Genomic DNA, 23,100 nt, shown 5'->3' with positions numbered 1-23,100 from the left:
GTGAAGTGGCTCATTACTCTTCATTAGAATGCTTTTACTGCTCCAGACCTGAAGCCTTTGCTGAATTCTACTTGTCCTTCCCCTGATGTGTATGAAGAACAAACCATCTTCCTTTTTTCTAACTGCTTTTAAGATAATGTTTTCTACCAGCCTGACCATTCTTTTTTGGACTGAACAAATCCCCTAATTTTCTCCTGAGTCATGCTTTATAAAACTCTTTGCATGTTCACATTTTCTTCAATTTTCTCAGCTGGAATCTGCAGTTTGCCAGTATCATTCTTAAGACATCCAAAATGAGCCTGAACCCTTCAGGGACTCCATTCTACCAGTAAAGAGGGAAAAGAAAGCTGCCTCTGATGCTCTCCATAGGACCTCCTAGGACACATCCTGAAGTGAGACTGTCTTTACAACAGCAGTCCCTTATGAATTTATAGTGCACCTATGATCTTTGTATGCCCTTAATGTATTTTCTGCCTGACAGACTTTTCACCACTGGGAATGATGCATTCAGTTGAGTAGTGGCTATTATCCTCCCTGAGTACTTTCTGCTAGATTTTTGAATTCGTCTTGTTGAACAGTCTTGTTGAGATTGTCCAGATAAAATTTCCCAGTAGCTATGCTTTGAAAAAGCATGAGCTATCCTTTACTAATCCTTTGGAGATTGCAAGTAAATCTTTTCATCTGAAAAGGTGAACAAATTAGTCTAAGGCTTTAGAGGCACATCCTGGGATGTCCACCCTTAATGCCACAGTTCCACACACAGATTGTCTTTTGTTTGCTTCTTTCCAGAGTCTGGCAGATCAAAATTCTACATAAAGACTCTACAGGTTCTGCTGTAATGGAAACATGAAGAAAAATAAAGTACTTTAAAATAAAACAGGTTTCCCAGCTCCATGTTTTTCAGGTTCCATCATGTTTATTTTCCACTGTCACCCACAAAATTTATTGGTAAAGAATGATCATTATTCATGGACGCTCTGGGCAGAATTTCCATCTGCTCACCAGATCTTCCCACTGATTTTGTTAGTTGGCTAAAATATATCATAACATCACCACCCTCCTCATGTTACAAGAGGATTGGATTTACGGTTCACTGGGTAGTTTTGATATTCACTGGTAGAAAAACTCAAGGCAGAACTGAGAACTGGGAGCTCCATGGCTGTGCAAGTGAGCGACTTACAAACAAGAAAATGCACCTTGCCTGCATGCATACAGAAAGCAAAACAAAACTGAGAGGGTTTCTTGCTCTCTACTCAGCCATTCACTCCCTTTTCCTCAGTGAGACTTGCCTGTTGCTCCACCTTTGCAGACTGACAATGTCTCTGTGTGTTTGTACCTCCAGACAGAGAGGGCAAAACTTCTCATAGAGACTGCAGCTTAAGCAGGAGTTGGAAAGCTATTTTAAATTGGTAATAAAAAGATAAATGCATTGTCACTTGCTAAAGTGATAATCAGGAAACATTAAGCACTAATGTTTATTGTCACAAAAGCCAAGTCTAATCAGCTTTTAAATCAGCTTTTAAATGTATAATTAAATTTATATTTCAGTAATATCTGGACTATGTTTTAGTTGGGAAACCCTGTGAGACTGCCAAGCTAAAAATATATCTTAGGGACCCAGAGGTGATGCGGAAACTTAGTACTGCTGCAAGGAACACAGAACCTATAGAAGGTTCTACAGAGATTCATAGAATTTGTAGAGGGAAGCCCAGAGCAGGGTTTTCAACAAAAATGTGCACATGCAGCTGCAATCTGACTCGTGCCGCTGTGTGCCAAGAGGCTGAAGCCATAGAAGGGGTTTTATAAGTAAAGCCATTTGTGTGCATGATCAATGTTAAATGAATTATTTACTTCTTCTGAGGAAAAAACAGAATGATAATGGAATCATTGATAGAGTCTTGGGAAAGGCTTTATTTTGTTTTGTTCTCATTTTCTTCAGTAGCTCGTAAATATCTTCAAGATGTATAATTTCCACAAAAACAATTGAAAGGACACTAGAGAAGAAAGGAGAAAGAATTGGTCTTGTCACAGAAGTAAGAACAATGTTGTGGTGCAACCACTACAAAGAGTAATAATATAAAGCCCAATTCAGAAATATGTTTTGGTTTTTTTTTTTTTTTTTATTTTATGAGAACAATAGCCTTATTAAATGCTTTACACTGAATTTCAAAGAACTTTACAAATTATCCTGCTATTAGGTTAATTCTTGTATTCATTATTAATTGACTGGGAATTAGAACCTTCTGGGAAAAAAAGTAAGGGGACAGAATCAAAGAGAAGACATTATACTGCAGAATCTTCTGGTATAAAGCAGAAATTGGTGCAAATTATTTTTGGTTTACAGTAAGAATGGTTTACAGTGAAACAATACATACATGGTTTACAGTAAAAAAAAAGGTGGAGCTTGTAGGCTGTTTATTCTATCACATAGAGCTCAGTGAATTTTATTCAGGCTCTCTGATATAGATCAGTTTTTCTAATTCCTCTCAGGTTTTGATCATCACAAACAGATGAGGGGATTAGAGGCAATATAGGGGGAAATAATTTTTAAAGATATTAGGTCTCCCTTTTTTTTTGTAGACACATGCACTAGAAATATTTTGAATCTTTCAGTGCAATTTTATTTTTTTTTTCCTTTTCTTTTTTTCCCCACTGTCTACCAGCTGCAAACTGGAAATGTGAAACATTTCCACAAGTTCTCAGTTTGAGAGCCTTGGCCCAGCCCTTCTTGGACCTGCCTGTATGTGAGAGGTTGTGGAAGTGTCAGAAACACAGTACTTGTTCTTAACTCAGTCATCCCCAAGAGAAGAAAGAAGAAGAAGAAAAAAAATCACGGAAAAAATTACCTGGGTGATTTCTGTTCCATCCAGGGAGCAGCAGCAGTTCCTTTGGCACTATGGAAGAGGACAGCAGTCTGATCCATGGAAAGGATCATTACAGATCCAGTAACCGTGATGCCTTACAGTACATCCAACTTCTACATTCCTGCTGCTGACAAGTCAGAAAGATTTGTATGGGACGTTTTTGTGTGTTGCCTTGCATATCCCCCCTTCTGTTCACTTATCCATTCCACTTTTTTCTCCAATTTGGTGAAACAGGTGGGTAAAATTACCTTCAAGCAAAACAAAATTAATGATGAATAGCCATTAAGGGAAAAACCCCCAAATATGAACAGCAAAATATGAAGGAAAACACCTATCCTCCAAATCCTATACTAAAAGAAATTTTCTTAATGCTTTGCTATAATTGCGGGTTAGCTGACTTCTTAAAATTAAGAAGAAATATGTTCTATGTCTTAAAAAACTTTTGCAATAAACCTGATAGAGTTGTAAATGTGTGAGTACATTGTTACAATGGATTATGCAATATTTAATGTTTTTCAAAAAATGAGGAAGAGACACGTTTTGCTTATATGCTTATATGCTTCATGTTTTCTTGAAACAAAAAGACAACTCAAAAATTAAAGAAGTTTCTCCTTCTCCAAAAATGATGTTATGACTATGTGACTGGAATATAAATTTATACTATGAGGATAAAAGATGGAGTAGATAGGGATATCAAGCTAGGGTTTATACAATCAAGACCAGATATAGTTATATTTTCTTTTATTCCATTTACTCCTTACTAATAATAATGTGGTCATCTTCTATGGGTTGAAGCCTTTGAATTACTGCATTTTTCTTACCCCTTTATGCCAATTATCTTTTAAATATACCAGAAGATTTAAAAGATGGCAATGTTCCGATAGTAAAAATACATACCTAGAAAATAAAAATAGTGTTTAAATACTGACTGCCAGCACCATCCTGGGATGCTTTAGGATGAGTGCTGTTTGCAGGGTGGAGCTGGTGATCTACCCACTCTATTCAGCTCCAGTGAGACATATCTGGTGTGCTGGGTCAAGCTCTGGGCTCCTCAGGACAAGATGTAAACTTTCTGGACTGAGTCCAGTGATGGGCCATTAAGATAATTAAGGAATTGAGGGATCTCTTACCTCAGGAGATACTGAGGAAGCTGGGCTTCCTCAGGCAAGAAGAGGCTTGTGGGGGAACTGAGTGTTGTGCATAAATACTTTTATACACAAACCAGTTGCTCTGTCTAGCTCACAATAATATGCACACAAATATTCTGTCAGCATTTTAGTATTCATGTGTTCTACTTCATTGTCTTTTATTTAAAAAGTTTTCTAGTGCAAAAAAAAGGAACTAGGTGGGGTTCTAAAATGTATCTGTTGTGGATGGCTCAGCAATCACAGCAGTCCTCTCCAGAACCTCAAGGAATGCAGGGCAAGTCCTTCTGTGTGTTACACACTACCATGAGAGCAGCTGGATGAGCTGGTTCTTATTCCAATCTTAAGCTATGTAAAAAATTGTTTCTGGTTTTGGACTATCTGTTTGTTTTTACTTTTTGGGCTTGGTATTTTAAATATTTTAATAATGTTTTTTTTTTTACCTTCCTGGGAGAATCGTTACTGCTTTGTTTGTTTAGTTATTGTTATTTTACTTTGTTTTAGCTAGCTGTTGCCTCTGGAATACAAATTTAGAACACAGAGGAAGTAAGTTTAACTTCAGTGTAGCAAAGATACTTAGATATAGCTTTCTGTAGTCCTCTTAGGAATAGTCTGGTATCCAGTTCTTCATCTGGCAAGGAGCAAATATGAAGTTGTGTGTCAGCCCAGTGCAGATGCTTTAGACACAAATTTTTCACTGGAATAAAACAGAATGTTAATACTCATTTACCTTTTTTAGCATATAGGACTACAATCATGTCTGCCTTTTGACCTTATCTTTTGAAAATATTTTTCTTCAAGCTCTTCTGTGTCATTTTGAGTGTCTTTGCTTGCTTTATGTGTATAAAGGTATAGTGGTTTTCAAAAGATATAGAAGGCGTACACTCAAGTCAGAGGTCAGAACTCTCATACAGCAAAAGATTAAGTAATTACTTTATTTATGAAAGCTAGCACATCAAGCTGACATCAGGCACTTTAAAACAGGACCTTATTTCATTATGCTGTGTTGTGCTTACTTATTTTATGCTAGAACTCTTGGACCCCTTAATTTAGCTGACATAATGCACATAAATACTGAAGCATAAACATTTTATCATATAAATTACTGGTAGGAGACCTGTATAAATGAAGAACTAAATCAGGGTCTGAGCAGCCTGGCTTAATCTCCCCCCTCCCTAACTTTGCAGAGCTTTGGCAGAGAAGACAGGGAGCAGAGCTCTGATACACAGTCTGTCCTGTGGACTGCGCCTGTGGGGCCCAGCCACACTTCACCTCCTTGCTGAACAGATAAAAGAGTTATAGAAATGGTCTGGAGGAGACTTCCAGGAGGAGGTCTTTCTTGTCAAAGTTTGGGTGTGGAAGGGGTGATCCTCTGGAAGTTAAAGCATTTTTGAAGCAGCTTTCATAAATTTAATTTTCAGGGTCTATCTAGATCAGCCCTGAATCTCAAATGAAGGAAAATCAAAAGTAGCATTTTATGAGCTCAGTCACAGCTGTCGTAAAGTTATTTTTAGGTTAAGTTCTCAAAGTTACAGGACAAAACAGTGTCAAAAAAAGTTTCAACTGACAAAGAAGAGAAATGAGATTTGTTATTGCTCATAAGACCAGCTATTGTGATAAATGAACATTTTCTTTCCCTTATGCTGAATAACATTACTTTTGTTGGTATTTGTTTTACACATACTCATGTATTCAAAATGCTTTATCTTTACAAGAATTAACGACAGTTTTTAAAGGGTCAGGGCATTACTTGAAAAAAAAATAAAAATTAACTGTCAGTGAGATGGAAATGAGCTACCCCTACTGTCAGCTTTGGTGCTGTGTGTGGCCCCAGAGTGCAGAATGCAGCAAGTCAGCACCAATCCTGCAGATTGACACAGCACCATCTGCTCCTTCAGAAGCCACACTGGGGGTTTGAGCCAACCATGTTAATGCCCAATTTTGTTCCACGTGGCATCCTACAGAGAATGTCAATCCTTTGTTGTGTAAACCCAGGCCGCAGCTTAGGGCCTGGGACTGGTTTCCAGACCTCTGTTTTCTTGACACAATTTTGGTCCATCTTCTAGCCACCTTCCTGTAGGGGGATACGGTATGGGTAAATGAAGGTGGTATAGAATGTATACTTATCCTCCAATGAGTTGCAGCTGGAACAATTACTAAAGATTAGGAGCAGGACTGATCTTAACAGGCCACACCTGTAGCTAATAAGAACAAGTGGCATAAAAGAGTGAATTGGTGGGATCTAAAGTCAGATGGCTATTGCAAGGACCAGGAACTGCCAGTGCTTAGAGGAGGTGCCTTTGAGAAAACATTGAGGCATAAAACTCTGGTGATATGGAATCCTTGCGCTACAATGATAATATAACTCTTGATGTGTAAGACAACGCCTTCCTATGTTGTTCTTAGGAAAGCAAGCCTCTTTCTAAGCTACCGTGGGGGCACAGCAGTTCCTACTCCTCCTCATGGCAGGAGTATCTCATTACTCTTGTATCAAACAGGATCTCTTTTTAGCATGAGCTGTTTGAACAGAAATATCACTTAGCTGTGGAATTCAGCTTTCTTCAGTAAAAGCTACCAACAGCTGAAACAGTAGATTGGTTTTTAAGTATTTATGTTTCTCAGTACTTGGAAGCTTGGACAGTTGTTGCTCATGCTTTGCAACTTTTAGTAAGATTTTCTGGTATCTCCAAAAGAAATATATCAACTAAATTTTAGAGAAGATAGTAAAGTTTTGTACTGTCTCTTTTAATTTAGATTTCATGAAAATACTATAGAAATTACATGAATATCAAAAAAGGACAGAATTTGTTTTAGAGCCTAGCAATATTAAGTATTTCACCAAGCTTGTTTTTATGAGGCAGTATCGAAAACTTTGTTGATTTTTTAATATTGCATTCTCTTAGAGGCAAAGAAATAGTAACTCTACCTCAGCCCTTCTTTTTATAGACAATAATACAAGGCCAGCTCTCTGTGAAGTGTGTTTTCTTTGATTTGTAACAAACTAATAGAAAGCTGAGAGGAAAATAAAACCATGACTACTCAAATTTGGCCAGTAAAGTTTCCGAATAAATGAAGTATTAAATTCAGTGATTTGATATGATGGCAGTAATGTTTAGGGATTTTTGTAAATCTTAGCAGTGAATGCAATTTTTCTTTCACTCCAGGAAAGCTGTAAAAGCAGGGGCCATCACAGGCTACTTTGCTGACAAATTGCACTTGTGTCAACAAGTTCATTATATAAATGTGTTCACTAACCATAGAAGTGATTGAAGAGAAAACAAGTTTCCCTCTTTCTACTGAAACCCATGATTTTGATGCCTAAGTCAATCCTTTTACTCTTGTAGTGACACTGAGACACAGTGAGAAGCAGACTTAGGGGTGAACCCCTCATTCACAATGCGCAATTTCTTGGTTACCCCAAAATCTCAGTCAAAACACCCCCTGATAGATCCCTGTATGGGTATTGATTGATCACTATGTGGGTATTGGTTGATCCCTATATGGGTATTGATTGATCACTGTATGGGTATTGATTGTATTCTCCCTGCAGGGTAGCAAAGGCCCCTCAGGCTTTTGTGGCTGCAATCTCAAGGGACAAATTTCTCCCTGCAGCTCCCTTCCACTGTTGAGCTTGTGTCAGAACTGTGTTCCTCAGCAAGATTTTATCTACAGCTCACATCTCAGGCTGGGATCAGGTCTAGCCTAGCCTCACAGGAAAAGAGACAAGCTGTGGGGAATTATTTAAATATAACAAAAAAAAAAGGTATTGCCATGTCATAGGGAGTAAAGGACAGCAGCGTTGAATCAGTTAGTGAAGTCTTTTCAAACAGATATCAGAAGAACAATTAAACATTTTCTCTCTGCTGAGATGATATAATAAATCATGGATCCTTATGACATTTCTGAATTTGTGTTCATGTGTGGCTCACTAACAGATTTGATTTCTCCTCTAGGGAAATAGCTGCTCTGGATTTCAGGAGAAAAAAACCCAAGTCTCCCAAAAAATCAACCTGTCAATCAGCAATTGCCTCCAGTGAATGTCTTCTCTCTCCTTGGTAATGCAAGAATTGCGGGGTGCTTTTCTCTCAGGGTCCTTTATTGCAGGCTGTTCAGGCTAATCCAAGTATAATTCAGTATGCGATTTTCTAATAATAGTTCCTTCTGGATAGCAAGATGCATGCAGAGATTCTTTTTGAATGCCTAATTGCCATTTTTCTTTCCTAATTTAACTAAATATATGATTAGGCATAACTACTAACTGTAACAAGCTGATTACTAAACTCAGGCAAACCAAAAATATTAAATCTTATTATTTGATTCCATACTTCAAAATCAGTAAGTTTATTTTTTCTCTCTATCAGTGGCTGAGACACAAGTTTAGGTTAGCATGACCAAGATCTGGCCCTAATCTGTAATCAGCAGGAAGTGTAATACACTTAAACATTTTTTTTTCCTTTGGCCTGCTGACAGTCTGTCTCCTGTCATCTGCAAATTTAGTAAGTATCTAATGAAGACATAGAACTGGGACCTAATCTGTGAGGACCACAAAAGTAAATTTAAACTATAGCAAGAACTGGGATCTGAGGAGAGATAACAGTACTTTTAAGGCTTGTTTGTAGTGGTAAAACTGATGTTTCTGCTCTCTGTTTCAAGGAAATTTTGCTCCCTAAATGCAAATACTATTTGGCTACTGCCCATTTATTGATAAACCTGAACACCTGTATTGCCCACAGTTTTTTCCATACAGTGGTAAATATGTGCCTCCAACAAGACCTCAGATTGGGTTATGCTTCTTGAAGATGCTGTTTACTTTCAAGTCAATAGGAGCAGTGATACTAAGACACATTAAAACACCATAATGATGGTTCATTATCTGCTAGCCTCTTCATTAGCACATTGTTATTTTATTTTATATATGCATGTATCCACTCATATATCTGCCAAACCTGACATGTCATCATTCCACTTTTAATTGTTTTGAAGGATTTGAGAGAGAATCTAGTTGGAGAATGAGAGCAAGAGAGGAAAAAAATAGATTCTCTCACACTTCCATGGTTTTTTCTCCTCTACAGGTTTGGGGGTTTTTTTAGGTTTTTGTTCATTTTTCTTCCTTGGTGGGTTTTTACATATAAAATCTCTTTAATTATATTCCTGAAAAATAACTGAAAAAAATTAGTGATATAAATAAGTGCATTCTCCTGATTTATAGGAGTTTGTCAGAGGCAAACACTAAAAGTATTTTTTCTGTTTTCTTCCAATTGTACTGATTTGAGTGTTCTTTAAAAATACTAAACAAAAAAGTGCTCTTAATCAGGAGAACAATGAAGCAATATGTGACATTTTATGCAGCAATCATGCTTCATAGTCAACAATCATTCCAGAATGTTTAGCTTGCCAGATATTTGTGATAGGTATAAATATCCAGGTGGGATGATAAATTATATGTAAGAAAGCCACTGTTTTGTTTCTCATGGGAAAGATTCTCCAAAAAATTCTAATCCTCTATGACCCTGTTCTGCTCCAATGCAATTTTCATCTCTAGAACTGGTATTCTTGCTTCACTGTCAGATGTTGTGTACATTTAGAAATGTGTTCCACTAGGATTGCTTTATCACAGACTGCCTTTTACAGTCCTCTCTGTTGTGGAACCCCATAAGCCCCATGCAGTTCTCTCCCCACTCTGCACTGCTTGAGGAGGTTTTATTGTCAGTCGGATCACTTTCTGTATACTTTCTGCTGCCAAACAATAATGCTGAAAATTGCATTTCAGATGTACACCTTCTTTTTCATTTCCTTTCTGGGACACCAGTAAAATATAATATCAAAATCTGTGAATGATGGAAACTGTTATTTATCTGTGTTTTTCAGTACTCTGTCTTCTGCAAAAACACCTGTTTCTGTTTATGGGTCAATTTTTCAGCATTTCCAGACAAGTTAAATGACGGTAAATGTTGAACTGGAAAATCATTTGGTCTCAAGTTTGCTTTTCTAGATCTAGTTTTAATTTTGGCAATTTGCAACATTGGTTTCATTCTGTTTTCACTCTCTTTACTTCCAAGGCATGACAAGAGAGTCATCTTTGGAAGTAATGTGTACTGTCCTATAGACCATTTTTGCATTCACACATTTGAACATTACCCACTCTTTTTTAAGTCTTACAAGCAGTTTTCTCCCTCTCCTCTTTTACTACTGTCATGTTCATTGATGCAATTAGAGAGAACTAATTTCCATATTTTGGAATCCAGAATTAAAGAGGGAAATGGAAGTGATTGGATGCCAGGTACAGGAATAAAGGCCAACCTCTTGTGCTGAACACAGGGGTTCTACAGTTAGCCCCCCAAAAATATTCTTTCTCAAGGTCCACTTTCAGTTAATCATGGAAAGTCTGCACTAGAGTTTATAGAAGGTTAAGAGCAATAGATAATAGTTTTGGTGGAAAGAAGTCCTGTGAGAAGTATGCAGTGAGATGCAATTTATAGCATAGTTGTAGTGAAATTACCTAGGTAATTTTAATCAAAGCAGAATTATTTCTGAAAAAAAAGAGAACACAATAAATTTGTAGTAAGAGTGGCTAAGTTTTTTTAGAGCATGTCTCTTTTTTTTTTTTTAAATAAAATACTGAAGAGCTATGCAAGTGTAGAAGCCTTATTAAAGTGGCACTGTATCATATGCCACTAAACTTCTGAAATCAGGATTTTCATTACAGTTGCTTGTGCTATCATTTTCAGTGGTTTATAACTCACTAGTACAAATTCAATGCAGGCTAAATAACAGCATACAACTTTCCAATCCACAGAAAATATTTCTTCTAGTAGATTGCTTTTATCAAGTCACAGGACACACACCAGTTGTTTTTTTTTTAATGTGGACACTGATGCTGCTGGCTTTTGTTCTTTCTTTAGGGCATAATATTTTTATATTAAAAACCCAAAATCAGCCAACAACCAAGAACAGAAAAAGACAAAGAAACTTCCTTCAAAAAGCATCACATCTGTGTTCTCTCTTAGCTGGTGGAGTGTAGAATAGCTGTCCCTTGAGTGTTCTAGAGGATATTCTAAATTCCTCTAAAAGTGGAATATTAAATTTATTGTTATTTTAGGCAAAATTCAATAGCTAAAAAGGAAAAAAAAAAGAAATTAAGCTTCAAACTCCCAACCAACTAAGCAAGTCCAATAGTAGAAGCAAACTTGATAAGTGGGAATTAGCTAACTCTTTTACCGGATCCTCCAAATGAATCCCTTCTGCTTGTTGCAAAACTCATGCAGGCAGGTGCAAGAAACACAATCTCCCCATTGCCCTGAACTGGTAATTCATTGGAGGGCTCTGGTACTCCCATCTAACCTACATGCTTGTATTTTATTTGTGTGGAAATCAGGAGCTGCAGAGATGGAATGGAAGCCTGGGCCACCACCAGCCCTTGAGGCTGGGTTGCAAGCACATTGTGGTGAGAGTGCCTGGACCAGACAACACAGATGTGCTCCTGGATACAGTTCTATAGATGTCTCTTATAATGTAGAGGTTTTGTTGAATACATGAAAAAAAAAATCCCATCCAACTGGTGTAAATAATTAGGGTTAAATTGTTAAATTTTTGTGAATAAAATATATGTGCCTATCGATGCCATTCACCCTCTTAAAGAAGAAATCGCTTGCATGACATTAGGACGAGCTATTTGGTTCACTCTGCATGTCTATTAGTAGAATGTCATTCAAAACAGATGCACTTTGCATTGTAATCTGAGAGTAATTAGGCTCAGTAATGAATACAGAACAGTGTAACAGCTTTCTCTCATGGGCCCCATCAGCCATGGTGTTTTCTCTCAGCACAGCTGCCACGAACATGAACAGAAAGGAATAATTCTTGTGATGTATCAGTCAAGCATTTTCATTGCTCAGAAGTCTCAAAGTCAATAACACATATTCTGAAATGGATTTAAACTCCAAAACTGGATTTATGCCAAATATTTTTTTAAAATACAAAACTTTAAAAATCGTGCTGCAGTTCATCACTTCTTGTTGCAATGAGGTACATGTTTATGTTTCTCAGGAACAGGAGTTCACAGGAGCAATGGAATTTAAAATGGCAATTGCAAATGGCCTCATGGAAGGAAAATTCATTTTAGGAAGAAGCAAAAATGATGACTATGCATACTTTTAGCAGTGTAAAACTGCTAAGCTAACAGTAAACTTTGTTATCACAGCTCTGGTTTATGACAACATGACTGATGCAGCAAGAATAACATTTAGTTCCCATCTTTGTACAGCTTACAGAGATTATGCTGTTAATGGCTACCAAAACATAACTTTCCTCTCCTGTACTGTAGGTTAAAAATGTGTCATAAAGACATACAACATAGTGATGTCTATGACATAATGGGAATTCTGTATGTGCTATTTCATAATTATTTAGGAATAGTTCAAGCAGGAAATCTGTATGTAGGTAGAAGTGGGACAGGGTGGTCTGGTTACAGGTGCTTTAAGAGCACCTGGGAGAGTTCATAGAGTCAAGCCTTTTGTGGGTGTGATGGTAAATGGTGGTAAAATCATGGAAAAGTGCCTTCAAAAGAATTTAAGTTCAACATATTTATTGTGTGACAATGAGTATTCTAAGAACATACACATTTCTTAGCAGTGAGAATAAAACTGTAATGAACTAATGATCTCAATGGTCTCAAAAGCATACAAGCTGAAGTCTCCTAGAAATACAATTTCTGCATTAGTTGCTGACATACTAAAAAGACCTGGCCTGTTGTAATGATTGAAATTCTTTAGCTGAGCATGGTTCCCCCCCCCCAGAAAAATACCAAAATAAAAGGAAAAAACCTAACTGCAGTTTCTTAAATAAGAATTTTTTAGAAATTTCCCTTTTATTCTAACATTCAGCTTGCAAATATATCCTTGTGACTCTACAGAATATAATTTCAGGAAATAAAGACAAAACCTTTGTTTATTGCACAAAATTTTATACAGAGATATCAAGTAACATACTGAAATCAAGTATGAAAATATATATGAATGAAGACATATATGTATGAATGAAAAAATTAAAAATGTATGAAAACATACTGAAAATATCTTTTTACTATATCTCCTTGAACTACTGTAGTGCTTCAGTTTCTTTTGGTTTCCAGCCTTTATTAATGGTTTCTTTTTTTTTTTTTTTTTAATATTAAGTGTGAATTTCTCCCCTGCTGCATCAGTTTCTCCTTCATTCTTAGTCTGACTCCTTTATCTCTGAAGTTGGGTTAATTCAAGTGGGGGTCATGCTATAGTAGATCTCACACTGAAGTGATTCGTGATTCCCTGCACTATTTTGACTAAGTGATAGTGACAAGAATTATCTAATGCCAATAACTTTTATTCTTATTTACCTCATGACTGTTTCTCTAGCCAAGAAGTGTGAAGGAGCCTTCATGCAATAGAGAATGAGGCCCAATGAATTGTTTTAAAATTGAATTCCAGCACATCTCAGCATACCTTGGTCAGTCTGTTATCAGTGCCTGTCATTTAGCACAAATCCCTGTTACATCCTTTTTCCTTCTTGGTGCCTCTTATGGCTATTTTTAATTAAACATTGAACTTTGTATATATTTCAAATATTTTTTATGGGCCAAAGAACACTGCAAATCTGCATATAACAGATCCCAGTGTGAAACCCTTCCAGTCTGAAAACTTTCTTGTCACAGTACTGAAAAGAAAATTCAGTTTTTATTAGGCTCAAGCTTAGCCATTGCAGTTCATTGTTTCTTAGTAACAAAGAAGTTTGAAGAAACTGCTTCATTTTTCAGTTGGTCTTACAATATATAGATATTTTTTAATTTTAAAAGTCAAGATAGTTTTTTTTTTTATTCTATTCAAGATATCCTTTCCTGTTTGTCTGCATTGTTGTTAGTGTCCAATAAATCATGGGTTTTCTTCCTGGTTTGCTAGTGGTCTGTTGAAGGGCTTAGGGACAGATATTTCACCACTTATGTTTCCTTTTCTCAGAAGCAGAGCTAGTGCTGATTATCTCTTTCCTACATCACTCTGACTTCTGCTGAGGAAAAGTAGTATACCAATGTGTACTATTAGTAATAGTCATATGAAAGGTACAAAGTAAAACAAACAAAAACAGGGTCCAATTTTTACTGTCATAATATAAAACTTAAAGAGACTCTCACAAGGAAAGGTCTGCATTAAAGAAAATGGAAATTGTCTAAATGAGAAGAAAAAGAAAGCCCACGAAACATGACAGCTTGAGCTTAAAGTAGAACAATATTTGAGGAGTGGCTTGCAATGCTTCAGCTGCTAGTAAGAGATTGCTTCTTCATCAGGTATAGGAAGATAAACAGAAAATTTGATGACCAGGGTGTTGTAGGGTACTCACAGATGAACAGAACACAGCAGAGTAGTGTAACAGATTTTTGTATTAGTTACTGCTTAAGTTTTTGATAATTCTCACTTCCTCACCATCCTTTGCAGCAGAGGGATTGGAGGAGGTAGAGAAATTTGTTGTGAATATGCAGGAGGAATCAGACCAAACAAAATTTAGATAAGTCTCCAGAGCTGGGTGACATTTGGAAGAAATCTTTGGAGTAACTCAGACGTGGAACTGCGAAGCATATGGCAAAGCCTTGTAAACTGTAACTGTAAACAGTGCAATGCAATTTCTACTGTGCTAGAAGAGTAAATCCCATTACAAAAAGAAGTCTGAGAACCACAGAGGGCAACCTGGTAATGACAGACCAGAAAGGCTGATTTCCACCTTGGCAAGGTAAACATATCTAAAAGATAAGACTATTGAGCACATGGCGAAGCAAGAGATGTTGGGAAAGACTCATTTAGCTTCAGTGAGAGAGAATCCTCACTCACACACTTGATGGAGCACTCTGAGACTACCTGACTGAGCAATTGCACTTATTATTCTTTTTGTTTTAAGAAAAAAGGTAAGTCTTCTCTCTTTAATTCCCCAAAATCATCCCAAATAAATTTGACTCTTCTCCATGGTTTAGCGCATCTGTAGGATGCTGGTATAGTTCCTTTTACTTTCCCTCCAGTGGATGACTAATTTTGAATCTGAGCATCCTGGTGTTTTGCAAGCCATTCTAAGTGCCTTGCAGATGGCCATAGCTGGACAGGAGATGATTTGCAGGTACATTACTGTTTCAATAGATTTTGGGACATTGCCATGGCTGCCTGATACCAGGTGTCCTGCTTGTATGCTTAGTTAAACCGAGACTTGCGTTTGTTAAGAAGGGTTTAGGTCTTCACATTGGAGAGACTTTTTGCTGCCTTCCTCTGTGGCCTAGGTTGTAGTTTACTTTGTGGGCACTTTGAGTGAGGAAATTCCCTGTTCTTCTGTAAGCTTTCAGCACATGGACACTTTCTCTCACACACATACGCACACACAAAGAAACAAACAGTCTCTCATCTCCTTGTATCCTGTTCTGGGTAACTTTTTTGTCTGGACAAAAGGGTCTTGAGAAATCAGGCACTGAGAGCAGGGGGATGGGAGCAGGGGAGACTGGAGCAGGCAGAAAGAGCAGGCAGGAAAAGTATGCAGAGCACTGGCAGTTTGGATGATCTCTTCATGAGTTCTCAGGATGTTCTCTTATGAGAATTCCCATTCTTTTACAGACTGTGTTTTGGTTTCTAGGCAGTTTTTTAAAACTTTTGTTTTCCACCTTCTGTTCTCACTTAATACTGTGCATTGCTGCTGCTACTTTCCCACATGGTGGCAGGTGCGTTATCCTGAAAATCAGACAAGTTTTTTTCTGCTTGGTTGCTTCTCCTTTGTAATTTTGTTGGTTTTACATGGCCTGGGTTTTTGAGGTGGCTTTTGTGGGAAACTGCTGGAAGCTTCCACCATGTTTGGCCGAGCCAATCCCTGGTGGCAATGAAGATGAACATGCTGCTGGCCAAATCTGGGTCAATTAGAGAGGCTGGTAACGCCTCTGTGATAACATATTTAAGAAGAAAATCAAAACAAAGAGGGACAGAATTTTTTCCCAGCCAGAGAAGAGAAGGAGGTGAGAACATGTGCGGGAAACGACATGGTGACACCAAGGTCAATGAGGAAGGGAGGAAGGGCAGGAGCGTTCCAGGCAGTGGAGACGAGATTCCCCTACAGGCCGTGATGAGACCATGGTGAGGCAGCTGTGCCCCTGCAGCGCTTGGGGATCCACAGGAGATCCAGAGATCCACCAGCAGCCCATGGGGGAGGTGCTCCTGCTGGAGCAGGCTCTGATGCAGTGGGAGACCCAGTGGATGGAGGGAGGGCCCTTGCTCCCAGGCTGGAGCAGCCTGTCCTTGGAGGAGTGCACCCCGTGGAAGAGCGACTCAAGCTGCAGCAGTTATGGGAGGACTGTGTGCCCGTGGGAGGGATTCACACTGAAGCAGTTTTGGGAGGACTGCTGCTCAAGAGATGTGGATTCACATCAGGGAAGTTAATGGGGAATGTTTCCCATGGGAGGGACCCCATGGTGCAGCAGGGGAAGGACTCCATTCCTGGGGCAGCAGAAGACAACCTCAGCTGACGAACTGACCAAAACCCCCAGGCCCTCTCCCCCACGCTGTTGGTGAGAAGGAGGGAGGAGTTGTGAGAGAAAAAGGGTTTTTTAAGGACTTATTTTACTTCTCATTATCCTCCTCTGATTTTGTTAGTAATAAACTCACACTCTAAGATGAGCTTCTTTTGCCTTTGGAATGTTTTCTCCTGGTCCTTAACTCATGAACCCTTTGTTTAATTTTTTTTCTCTCCTCTGCCCAACTGCAGTAGGGGAGGATGAGTGAGTGGCTGTCATGGGTGCCTGGCATTTGGCCACTATCAAACCATGACAGCCATGAACATAATTTTTCTCAAGTTTGCAATTTTCAGGTTATCATTTGGTAATGTTTCTGGTCTTAGAAAATCCGTTGCTTTGATTAAATGGTTTTCTGCAAAATTAAATGTACTACTCACTTAAATCATCATCAACATAAAGGAATGGAAAATAGAAAATGAGAAAATGCATGGGGTTCTTGGGATGAATAAAAGTATGAAGCATTTTACATATGTTTGTGGAGTTTACTTCAGCTGGCAGATAAGCCCCCAATGAATCATTATTTGCTCTGCTCTTATGGAATGAGGTGGGGAATTTAAAAGCAAAAAGTGAGAAAACTCAAGGAGTGAGCTAAAGACAGCTTTCTATGTGTAGAGGGGAAAAAAAGAAAAAAAACCCAAGTGGTGCAAATTTAACTTACCGCCAGTCAACCAATGCCAGCCTCTGAGCAGTGGTTACTTGGGAAAAAATTCCCAAAGTTTTATTGCTAGCATGACGTTTTATGATGTGGAATACCTCTCTTCTCAGGAGAGATATTGAGTCAATTCTACTGGATTCTCTTCCAGTCTCTTCCCCATCTCCAATATAGATGTGGGGGCAGAGTGAGAAAAAGAGTCTTGCAACTGTGCAAATAATGTTCAGCCCTGGCTAAAACATTATTGTGTTATCAATATTGCTTTAAGAATGGAATAGAATATTTCATTGGGAAAGAACCCACAACAATAATGTAGTGCGACTGTCAACTCGTTAGTCACAGATCCAAAACACAGAAACATATGGGTTGCTATGAAGAAAATTAACTCATCCCAGCAAGACCCAGTAAAATATGAATAGAGTTTCAAGAGACGAAGAGGTTTTAAAACAGCTGAGGGAGAATTTGATAGAGGAGCATTCAGAAATGTAACAGGGTGCAAGTATTCCCCTTTTCTCACAACAACAGTTCACTGGAACATCAGATGAAATGGTCAGGCTGCAGGTATAAATCAAAGAAAAGGAAGAGCTTTTACACACAGCATGCAGGAAAAGTCTGGAGCTCATCACCAGTGCTCCTGTGGAGGCTTGCTCTGTAAATAGGTTTGAAAAACTCTTAGGCAAATTTATGGAAGAAAAGTCAATAAAGGGCTATAAAATAGGATGCAGACATGGCTTTTACCAGGGGAAAAAAAAAATCCCCAAATGGCAGACTGCTGGAAATCAAAGAAATAGGGAGAGAAAGTAGCAGTATCTTTTTTTTTTTTTTTGGTATTCCTAAGCTCTCTCAGCATACATTGTGTACAGGACCCTTTCAGAAATGGGATAAAGGCTACATGCACCTTTGCTCAGTTGTTTCCTTCTCTGCTCTTGAATTTATGTTCCTTGGTATTAGACTGCAGTTCATCCCAGATTATACTTTTCCAGTGATTAATTTTGAATAGAGGGGGAACAGAAGATAGAAACCAGGATTTCCTGACAAAGACAATTTAAAATGTTCCCTATCTACTCCATTTATTTGTGTTTGGTGTTCAAAACTGGTTTCTTCTCCAGCATGTGATTTCCATTCAGAAACATCCCTGTTGATCTGTGTCTTAAATTCTTATTTAAACCATTTGCATACTTTTTCCCCCTCCAAATGGCCTAATTTCTTTCACAGAAGGTTTTCAGAGTTTCTTCAAAACCTTCGTTCCTTATCTGAAGTCTGTGATGTTCCTTGACAACACTCACCCCTCCCATTTGGCAGGTCAACCTGATCAGGCAAGGAAAGGTGATTCTGGCTAAAGATGGACTGAAATAGCTGATTCTAATTGGAAGAGGTTAGAAAATGCTTGATTTCAGTCTGCTGCTTTCATTTGAGATGGGTTATCCAGTATCTAAATTAGAAGCAGCAGGTATCTGATCTGAAAAGAAATTGTTTTTCCTTAAATCTGAACTTTAGTGCTTTGGTGTTACTTTCTCTGGTACTACAGTCTGAGCTAGTGGGAATAGCAGCATCAAATTCTGTTTTGGAGCTGTAAAACTTGCAGCACTGGTCTTTTCCCTGAGGGTGGTGTATGGGCTTCATTGAGGGCTTTTAGACAACTGTTTCTAATATAAATAATACATCCAGATAAAACACCTGTTACTTGGCATCTTGCTTTCATTAATATGTTGAAAACATAAAGACTGAAATGAGGTTCATCTTTAAAAGACTTTGGCCATAATGATGTAGGATTATAAGCAAGGCATTTTATATATATGTCTTAAACTATCACATTTTCTAATTTATATAATTTATACAAGTTTAATAATGACTTAATAAATTAAATTAAAAATCTATTTTAAATCCATTGTTTTTAACCAAGAAAGAGTTGAATCTGAATTTAATATAAAATTAAAATACCTAACAACATGTTTATGTCAGATTTTCTATTTTTGAATTGTACAATAAAGTAGTATTGGCATTTAGGTTCAGGGCTTTGCACTAGTAACAAATGCAGTGCTAAAGCATTTTAGATATAAATACTTTTGTTCAGAGAAGGAACCTACATAAGCCCAAATATTTATCCACAATTTGACTCAATGGCCCTATTATCCAAGTAAATAAATGCAAATATAAGAATGGTGCAGATTATACCTTTCAATTTCTGTTTTCAGATCTGTTTCTTCACCTAAAATTTGGAATACAGTTGTATCCATAGTTCCTCCAGCAGTGAAACTGTCTTTTAGAATAACGACACTGAATACATAACATCTAAAATCAGCAGAGAAGCATGGTAAAAATTATATCCTGCCTGATTTTATAGCATCATCCTTAAAACAACTGATACCAACTGCACGTCTGGGCCACAGCGATTTGCTCCCCTACTGTGAAACAATGATTTTTGGTCTAGGTCTGATATGTTGAACTGGGTCATGTTTTGACATAACATATTATTGTCACGTTAGCAAATGTGGTTTTAGAGGAAAGACTGAACTGTTTCTGCACATACCTGTGCACTGTGCATTGTGCAGAGCCTGGGGAAAGTGAGGATCCATGGCAGCAAGCATCTCTTCTACAGAATACCTGCAAGAAATGGTGAAAAACAGGACATATAAAATTATGTGCAGTAAATTTTACGAAGAGGCTCATCTTTAATTCTTAGATATGTTGTGCACCACTGTGCAACAGAGAATTGGAGGTTAGAAAAATGAGAAAAGGGGAAACACAACACATTTGTGTGAGGTAGAGGTTGGAGCTCGCAGTCAAGCATGCAACCTTTGTCTCTGATGTTTTTTTCCTGAACATGTAAATTGAAATGAATTGAAACTGGAAAGGAAATCTCAATCTGGTTAAGGAAATGCAACCTGGACTCTGATCTCTGTCATCTTTTCCAGGGGCCAGGCATTCTCTGAGGACTGGGAGTGCAGGGAGTTTCCCGTGGGGTTTAGCATGGCAATGGAGCACAGCCAGGACCAGGGCAGCCAAAATGGGTAATGGGCTTTAGGCTTCTGGGGGAGTCCTGGGGGCTTGGGAAGGGACAGTGCAGCCCACTGGCACTCCCAGGGCCAGTCTCTTTCCCAGAAAAGCACTTGCTTATATTGCTTTGCTCTTGTTCTTTCTATTTACTCAGTGAATCTTTCTTTCCTAATAATCCTGTGACAACATGAAAGATGGGAAGTGATCCAATCCAAAATTTGTACCAGCCTATTGTACAAAGAGACGTCAAACCACAGGAAAACTAACAAGTTTTTTGTCAGGTGAGAATCTATTTTTATTTCCTAAAATAACAGCAAATGCTCAGGATGATTCACATCTTTTCTTGTCTCTGTTGAACAAACATTACACAGGCTGGTGCTTCGGTTGTAGGTTTTGGTGTCAGGACATCACAGGTATCGAGTAGAGTGGAGCTCAAGTTTATAGTGTGATGGGTTAGCTCAGGAGTAACTACATTGCAGATAACTTATGTTTTTTCATTATGTACTATGACATTTTCTGGATGTGACAAATTTTTAAACTTGTACTTTTCTAGTAGGTGACTGCTAAAGAGTTTCTTGTGACACCTTAGAAAAAATATCTGATGATTGCTAATTCATTTGGCACTGCTCTCTAGTAATGTAAATCATGATGTTCTTCTGTGACATTAGTGGATATAATCTCTCAAAAATCCCACAAAATCCTGTCTCTTGTTTCAGTACAATCAAGTATAACTCCTTTAGTGTATCTAGATTTGGCAGTGCTCCAGTTTCTTTGATGTATTTAGTTAGAAAGAGACTTGATAAGTAGGTACCAGTGTTTAGGGATGAGTGAAACCAGTTTAATATAGATATTTTGAGATTCAAGAGTTTATCTTTTCTCTCATGTCACTTCCCTCTTCTGCTTATCCTTAAATGTAATTTGACATGGAAATAAAATCTTCATATCTAAACTTAAAAGAGAACAGAGCAACACTTTGCTGGTTTTGTGGAAAAAAAAAAAACCAAAAAAACCAATAGGAAAATACCCCAACAAACAGAACTCAAGGCTTTTTTCTTCTCTCTTAAACAGAACTCAAGGCCTTTTTCTTCTCTCTCAGAGTAACAGAAAGAAACAGATTTTACCTCTAAAAGTTTTTGTCAGCTGTGAGGTCTTATTTATTAGCAGAAAACAGTGAGTGATTAGTTTCAATGATGGTTTAAAAGACACACTCATCAAGTGTCTTACAATATTTGAAGTAGTGGCATTTCACCATTTTTAATATCTGTGAAATTCTTCATGGACAGAAGCCTTTATAATACAGCAGCATAATTTTTTTTCATACTGAGGTATTTAGGGTCACAAAACTGAACAGTAAGCACTTGACATATATTGCTTCTGCTCATACAACATCATGACCAGGCTGATGGCTCATAAGACCTGAAGACATAGGTAGGAGAAACAGAACTCCTGTTTGTTTTGCTGTTTGTTTCTCTGCTGAGGTCAGAAGGCAACTGAGTACACAGAAACACATCATGCAGCTTAGCTACTATACTCCTTATTATGGTACAGCACTAAATATGGCTACATTTTTCTGAAAAGTTTGCATTTAATAAAGAATGTGTCTTAGTGAATCAGAGTGCAGTGAACCTTAAAACAGACCAGTTTTCTGAAGGCTGGATCAACTGTCCCTGTATCATTTCAGTCAGAGGTTTGTTCTTTTGTATCTTAAAATCTTCACAGGATAGAAACCACTCAAATGACTAAATAATCTACTCCACTGCTGCTGTGTTATTAATAGAAATAATTAAATTGGATTATAAATTTGTGGTTCTAAGCTTTTTCCTATACTTTGATACAATCAGATAGTTAACCATGACCAAACATTCTTCTAATCTTTCAGTGTTTTTAATTTTTTTTTAAAATAATTCAACTTCTAGTGTTGAAGCACCTATTGAAATACAGATGGAAATGCAAGGGCCATACATTTATTCTGAATTATTTCCCCCTCCCATCCTCTTTGAATTCCTTACTTTTTTCTTTCTTTCTTTCATCAATTACGCTTAGGGACTCAGAACTGGTTAAATTAAATTTTGAAATCATATCACCTCTAGAAACCCTGTGATGTCTTGGAGGGTATCATGCAGTCTGTGCCTTACAGAAATAGTAAAGAAATACTGAATTTCTCAGAAAAATGCTTTTTCATCATTAGAAATAAGATTTGAATATATACTGGAATTCTCACAGTTGAATTCTAAATCTGAAAATTTCTGCTGAGAAAAGGTGGTTAATCACCCTCTCTTTACACTTTTCTCTATCTTAACTTTCTTCTCCAATTTTATCCCATATTAAACTCTCAGGCTTCTTCAAAGAGAATGGCTTTGTATGCCAGGACTGATTTTTAAGGCTTTTTTTCACTGTTTATGTATTGTTAAAAATCAGCATGTGAAACGGTTTTGCAGCCTAAGGGCAGAGAGAGGCGGCAGGAAACAGAGATGCAGGAGTTCAGCTTTGTTTTTCTCCTACATGCCCATTGGCAGTCCCTCCATATGTTGGGATTCAGACTCCCCCAAACCAGTGCCTGAAGCCTTCACAGCGTGTTGCTGCAGTAGAGCAGCAAGCATTCTGGGGTTTATCTCAAATAGATTTTATCACTCACTGTTTATGAAGCAGCACAGCTTGTGCTGATAATGAAAGACCTCCTCTTCCCTCCCCCTCCCAATTAGCAGGTCTTGTCTGTCTCATATTCCCTATGAAGAAGTTTTATGTCAATATTGACAGGATGAGAAAAGGAAAATGAATTGACTTTGCACAGCTTCAGTCCCATCCTGTGAAAAATTCTGTGGGAGCCGTTCTGTCATTCTCTAGCACTACTCTAAACATGAGTAATACCTTAGATGCTGA

This window comes from Melospiza melodia, chromosome 3 (genome assembly GCF_035770615.1).
Source record: "Melospiza melodia melodia isolate bMelMel2 chromosome 3, bMelMel2.pri, whole genome shotgun sequence".
In the NCBI taxonomy this organism is placed as follows: domain Eukaryota; kingdom Metazoa; phylum Chordata; class Aves; order Passeriformes; family Passerellidae; genus Melospiza; species Melospiza melodia.
This window is presented reverse-complemented; position numbering follows the sequence as displayed.